The sequence below is a fragment of the Hordeum vulgare genome, chromosome 4H (genome assembly GCF_904849725.1).
Source record: "Hordeum vulgare subsp. vulgare chromosome 4H, MorexV3_pseudomolecules_assembly, whole genome shotgun sequence".
NCBI classification, from domain to species: Eukaryota; Viridiplantae; Streptophyta; class Magnoliopsida; order Poales; family Poaceae; genus Hordeum; species Hordeum vulgare.
Window position 1 is genome coordinate 588,299,937 of NC_058521.1, and position 7,165 is coordinate 588,307,101.

The window sequence follows — 7,165 nt, forward strand, 5'->3', positions numbered from 1 at the left end:
GACGACTCTAAGTCTCAAACCGGATACGTATTTATTCTTAATGGGGGTGCGGTAAGCTGGTGCAGTTCCAAGCAAAGCGTCGTAGCAGATTCTACATGTGAAGCGGAGTACATGGCTGCCTCGGAGGCGGCTAAGGAGGGTGTCTGGATGAAGCAGTTCATGACGGATCTTGGAGTGGTGCCAAGCGCACTGAATCCAATAACCTTGTTCTGTGACAATACGGGTGCCATTGCCTTAGCAAAGGAACCACGGTTTCACAAGAAGTCCAGACACATCAAGCGACGTTTCAACCTCATCCGCGACTACGTCGAAGGAGAGGACGTAAATATATGCAAAGTGCACACGGATCTGAATGTAGTAGACCCGCTGACTAAACCTCTTCCACGGCCAAAGCATGATCAACACCAGAACTGTATGGGTGTTAGATTTATTACAATGTAATTCGCATGATGATGTGAGGGCTAGATTATTGACTCTAGTGCAAGTGGGAGACTGTTGGAATTATGCCCTAGAGGCAATAATAAATATAGTTATTATTATAATTCCTGTATCAAGATAATCATTTATTATCCATGCTATAATTGTATTGAATGAAGACTCATTTACATGTGTGGATACATAGACAAAACACTGTCCCTAGCAAGCCTCTAGTTGGCTAGCCAGTTGATCAAAGATAATCAGTGTCTTCTGATTATGAACAAGGTGTTGTTGCTTGATAACTGGATCACGTCATTAGGAGAATCACCTGATGGACTATACCCAAACTAATAGACGTAGCATGTTGATCGTGTCATTTTGTTGCTACTGTTTTCTCCGTGTCAAGTATTTTTTCCTATGACCATGAGATCATATAACTCACTGACACCGGAGGAATACTTTGTGTGTATCAAACATCGCAACGTAACTGGGTGACTATAAAGATGCTCTACAAGTATCTCCGAAGGTGTTCGTTGAGTTAGTACGGATCAAGACTGGGATTTGTCACTCCGTGTGACGGAGAGGTATCTCGGGGCCCACTCGGTAATACAACATCACACACAAGCCTTGCAAGCAATGTGACTTAGTGTAAGTTACGGTTTCTTGTATTACGGAACGAGTAAAGAGACTTGCCGGTAAACGAGATTGAAATAGGTATGCGGATACTGACGATCGAATCTCGGGCAAGTAACATACCGAAGGACAAAGGGAATGACATACGGGATTATATGAATCCTTGGCACTGAGGTTCAAACGATAAGATCTTCGTAGAATATGTAGGATCCAATATGGGCATCCAGGTCCCGCTATTGGATATTGACCGAGGAGTCTCTCGGGTCATGTCTACATAGTTCTCGAACCCGCAGGGTCTGCACACTTAAGGTTCGACGTTGTTTTATGCGTATTTGAGTTATATGGTTGGTTACCGAATGTTGTTCGGAGTCCCGGATGAGATCACGGACGTCACGAGGGTTTCCGGAATGGTCCAGAAACGAAGATTGATATATAGGATGACCTCATTTGATTACCGGAAGGTTTTCGGAGTTCTAGAATGTACCGGGAATGACGAATGGGTTCCGGGAGTTCACCGGGGGGGCAACCCACCCTGGGGAAGCCCATAGGCCTTGAGGGTGGTGCACCAGCCCTTAGTGGGCTGGTGGGACAGCCCAAAAGGACCCTATGCACATTGGAAGAAAAATCAAAGAGAAAAAAAAGAGGAGGTGGGAAAGGAAAGAAGGACTCCTCCCACCAAACCAAGTAGGACTCGGTTTGGGGGGGGGAGACCTTCCCCCCATGGCTCGGCCGACCCCCTTGGGGCTCCTTGAGCCCAAAGGCAAGGCTCCCCCTCTCCCACCTATATATGTACGGAGGTTTTAGGGCTGATTTGAGACGACTTTTCCACGGCAGCCCGACCACATACCTCCACGGTTTTTCCTCTAGATCGCGTTTCTGCGGAGCTCGGGCGGAGCCCTGCTGAGACAAGATCATCACCAACCTCCGGAGCACCGTCACGCTGCCGGAGAACTCTTCTACCTCTCCGTCTCTCTTGCTGGATCAAGAAGGCCGACATCATCGTCGAGCTATACGTGTGCTGAACGCGGAGGTGCCGTCCGTTCGGCACTAGATCGTGGGACTGATCGCGGGACTGTTCGCGGGGCGGATCGAGGGACGTGAGGACGTTCCACTACATCAACCGCGTTCACTAACGCTTCTGCTGTACGGTCTACAAGGGTACGTAGATCACTCATCCCCTCTCGTAGATGGACATCACCATGATAGGTCTTCGTGCGCGTAGGAAATTTTTTTTCCCATGCGACGTTCCCCAACAGGTGGACTATACTAGCGATCTAGAATACTTGATCACTAGGTGATCCTGAACACCTACCAACGTCAATCATAACCCCACCGTGTTCTCGATCGAAGAGAGATCTTCGAGGGGACAGTCACGGTTACGCACATGGTTGGCAATTTTTATTAGCTTATGTTTAAGTTATCTAGAACCAGATGTTAACAAAATATTCCAAATTGCCACATAACCGCGGGCACGGCTTTCCGAAAGATTAAACCCTGCAGGGGTGCTCCAACTAGTCCATCACAAACGTACACAGGCCGCAAAGTAATCCTGTATCACGAATCTCGTGATCTCGTCGGATTCCTTACAGGAAAACCTCAACTCTGGGGCGAACCAAAGCTTCACCGGGATTCCTATACGCAAGATATATCGCTAAGGTAAGGCAAGACTAGCAAGACCTCCCGACATGTCGACGACCCTGATAAGAGCCGCGTATCTCAGTCTCAGGACACGCCGGATAAGCGAAGCGTACATTGGCCAGAGAAATCTCCCAAGTTGCCCCGGGATGGTCCCGCACGGTGCTCTAGTTTGGACCAACACTCATGAGGAGCACTGGCCCGAGTTGTTGATTAAATTCCTCGGGTAGGCCATTCCCTATGCATATTATTATTAAGTGATTAGCAAATTAACACCAATGTTGGGTCCTGTCGGACAAGCCTTAGCACTACGCGATTTATCAAGGGGGTCCCCATAACAACCTTGAACGTGTTAGGAGCGATCAATATGGAATCAAACACCGGTAGCCGGTACTATGGTGGCAATAACGGAACAAAGCACCCGGCAAAAGGCTAGGCCTTCCATTATTTACCAAGTATATAGGTGCATTAATTAAATAACAGAATTTAGATAATGATATCAAGCTCATGTTATCACATGAGGCAAAGCACCTGCATCTAGCAACGCTAACATTAGTAGCTGAGCAAAGCCTACTTAGCCATTCAAGTTTGCTAGGAAGGGATCAGAATTTGGGTTCATGGCATATCAAGAGGCAAATATTTCAGTGGTAGGCAGCGAGCATATGACAAAGGAAACGTAATCTAGCCTAACAAGTCTAGAGATGGAATCAAGGTCATATCATCTTGCCTGTGATATCCTCAGCTTGGAATGGTTCTTGATCGTCCTGCACGTACTCTCCTGACTCCACGTATTCGTTCTCCGATCCTGGTGCTACCCAACATAACAATAACATCCAATGAACAACAACACCTCAAGATGCAACAAGCACATGATGCATGAGATGAAAATGAGCATGCATCACTATTTCTATCACTAACACAAGCTTAAGAAGCTAAAACAAGTTCCTGGACAGAACTTCATGCTAACCTATTTTGACATGCATGATAATGACATGATCAGATGCGTCTCGTGAAAACGATGCAAAACCATATAAAGAACAATACAATCGGAGCTACGGATTAACGGGAATCAACGAAACAAGATATGAAGCCCTACGTGTCAAAATCATCACCACACACTCAAATGGCACAAATCTGGTATTCCCAGGTTGCCAAGACATAAAAAAACCATCATGGATGGGGTGGAGCAAAGAAGAACACCACAACATCAACTAAGCACTCACAATCATCAAAATGACAAAACTACACAATCTGCCATAAACTGCATCATAGCGCTTTGTGAGCTACATGCAAAGCACCTACAGCCACCCAAATATGACAAATAATATATGTGGCTGTAGCTAGCCAAGAATACTACCAGCACAAGCAAGAATCACACAAAAAGGAATTAAACACAGAAAGTTATAAGGCTGCAAACTTGCCCAAAAACCATCAGATTACAAGGATTTGGTGAAAATTCCTGCACCTAACTTTCTGTCTTTGCTCTGAAGCTTTTTGACAGCAGCCCTAACCATAGCTACAGGACACCAAATGACATGAAATTTTACAGGGAGCTAGAAAACATATCAGGTCCAACTTCCTAGTAGAAAGCTAAGGCTAGATCACAACAGAATGACCAGCACAACCTCACCAATAGGAGAAGAAAATGTAAACAGATTCTCAGACTTAGTGAAAGATTTTCACTAGTCTGGAATTTCAGCCACATGCCTACTTTGAGTGGGCATAACTTACACATATGGAATCCTAATCATGAGATGAAACCAACAAGAGGTAGAGGGGGTCACCCTCTACTAGCACAACCAAGGAACAAACACAAGAGCACATCACAACTCATGGAACCAAGCTCTAAACATCGAAGAAAATGAAAATATGCCATCTCCAGAAAATGTTCCAATGGAAAAAATGATTTCACCAATGGATTCCTGGGATCTTTCTACCCCAAAACCATATATAAAACATATGCACTTGCTTGGAGCAAGTGAGCTCAAACTAGGAAGGAAAATCTACATAGAATCCAACATAGTGAATAGTGCAACATTTCATGCCACTCTCACTAGAACAACTATCACATAGCTATGCTCATGTGCACAAAGACAATATGGACATGAGGGTTTGGACCCCATGTTGATGTCAAGCACATCAACAACACATACACTTCTACCAAGATAATCACTAGATCACCACACACACCCACACATCATGCCCTCTCTCATATGGACATGAGGAGGTGCACAAGTGTTGCCAAAGGGGTTGTTTCATCACATACATATCAACACGACAATCTCATCACAAGCTCTAAAACCCCAAGAACAACATGAGGGGGGAAACTACCATGCAAGTAATATGGAAGCATCACTAACATGCACTTACTAGGAACCCCATGTGTGTGCATCACCTACACACACATCATCTCAACACACACACACATGTACTCATGTGCAAACCATCTAGTAGCATCCAAACCAACTACACATGCTAGCAAAGCAAGAGGTTACTAACACATGCATATGATACATACACACACATACATGCTTACACTAGCATCACCACATGTGTGTGCAACACACACACACACACACAAGCACACACCTACTGCCATATAACTAGCCACATAAGCAATATGAAACTAGCCACCTACAGATACATCATCTACAAGGGGAAGCACCACACACATAATACATATGTGAGCAACACCAAGTGTATGCACACACGCACACATACACCTCACATATGAACACACATACACACATACAATCTGCCACCTCTATAGCAGCAACAGGAAAATAAAATGCCACTTGTCACCTATGGATTTAGGCACAAGAATAGCAAACAAGGCAAAGGGAAAAAAATAGACAGAAGGGAAAAAGAAAAAGGACCAGCCTGGGATTCGAACCACATTGCTCCTGGTGCACCACCACTGCACAAACCACTGCGCTACTGCTATAAGCTCGACAGAGAAAGGGAAGCCAGCAGGGTGACTTGTCCCTGTGGGCTATTGTACGGGAATCGAACCCAGCACCTCCAACAGGCACACACACAAGCAGATCCACTGGGCTCCGATACGGCGACTGTCATAACAGGGAACTATAACCAGGTAACTAGCATCTGATGCCATGCCCTGCTCTGCATCAGCGAGCCGACGACAGAGAGATCGCCGAAGCTGGGCTCGCTCTACGCTACTACGTCGACGCGGGGGTACAACCTATATACGGCGATGCGACCACGAGGGGGAGGGAGCCCCTCTCTGCACAACACACCCATAGCCACTACATCACCCATCTACTGCACCACCTACACAACCTGCTGCCGATCTAAATCAGACAGAGAGGCACGGCGACAGAGAGATCGTCGGCTGCCTCATCGTGCTGTTGCTGCTCTCGGAGGCCGGAGCAAAAGGAGGAGAAGGGGGCCCCTAGAGATCCACTGCTACTGCACCTAGCTCTACCTAGACGCCACGGCACGACCACCACCTGCACCTGCTACTGCTGCTGCTCGAAACAGACACCACGCACGTGCACACGCCGGATCCGGGCTGATCTACGGAGGAGGAAGGAAGGAGAGGTTGTTGGAATTATTCCCTAGAGGCAATAATAAATATAGTTATTATTATAATTCCTGTATCAAGATAATCGTTTATTATCCATGCTATAATTGTATTGAATGAAGACTCATTTACATGTGTGGATACATAGACAAAACACTGTCCCTAGCAAGCCTCTAGTTGGCTAGCCAGTTGATCAAAGATAGTCAGTGTCTTCTGATTATGAACAAGGTGTTGTTGCTTGATAACTGGATCACGTCATTAGGAGAGTCACGTGATGGACTAGACCCATACTAATAGACGTAGCATGTTGATCGTGTCATTTTGTTGCTATTGTTTTCTGCGTGTCAAGTATTTGTTCCCATTACCATGAGATCACATAACTCACTAACACCGGAGGAATACTTTGTGTGTATCAAACGTCGCAACGTAACTGGGTGACTATAAAGATGCTCTACAGGTACCTCCGAAGGTGTTCGTTGAGTTAGTATGGATCAAGACTGGGATTTGTCGCTCCGTGTGACGGAGAGGTATCTCGGGGCCCACTCGGTAATACAACATCACACACAACCCTTGCAAGCAATGTGACTTAGTGTAAGTTACGGGATCTTGTATTACGGAACGAGTAAAGAGACTTGCCGGTAAACGAGATTGAAATAGGTATGCGGATACTGACGATCGAATCTCGGGCAAGTAACATACCCAAGGACAAAGGGAATGACATACGGGATTATATGAATCCTTGGCACTGAGGTTCAAATGATAAGATCTTCGTAGAATATGTAGGATCCAATATGGGCATCCAGGTCCCGCTATTGGATATTGACCGAGGAGTCTCTCGGGTCATGTCTACATAGTTCTCGAACCCGCAGGGTCTGCACACTTAAGGTTCGACGTTGTTTTATGCGTATTTGAGTTATATGGTTGGTTACCGAATGT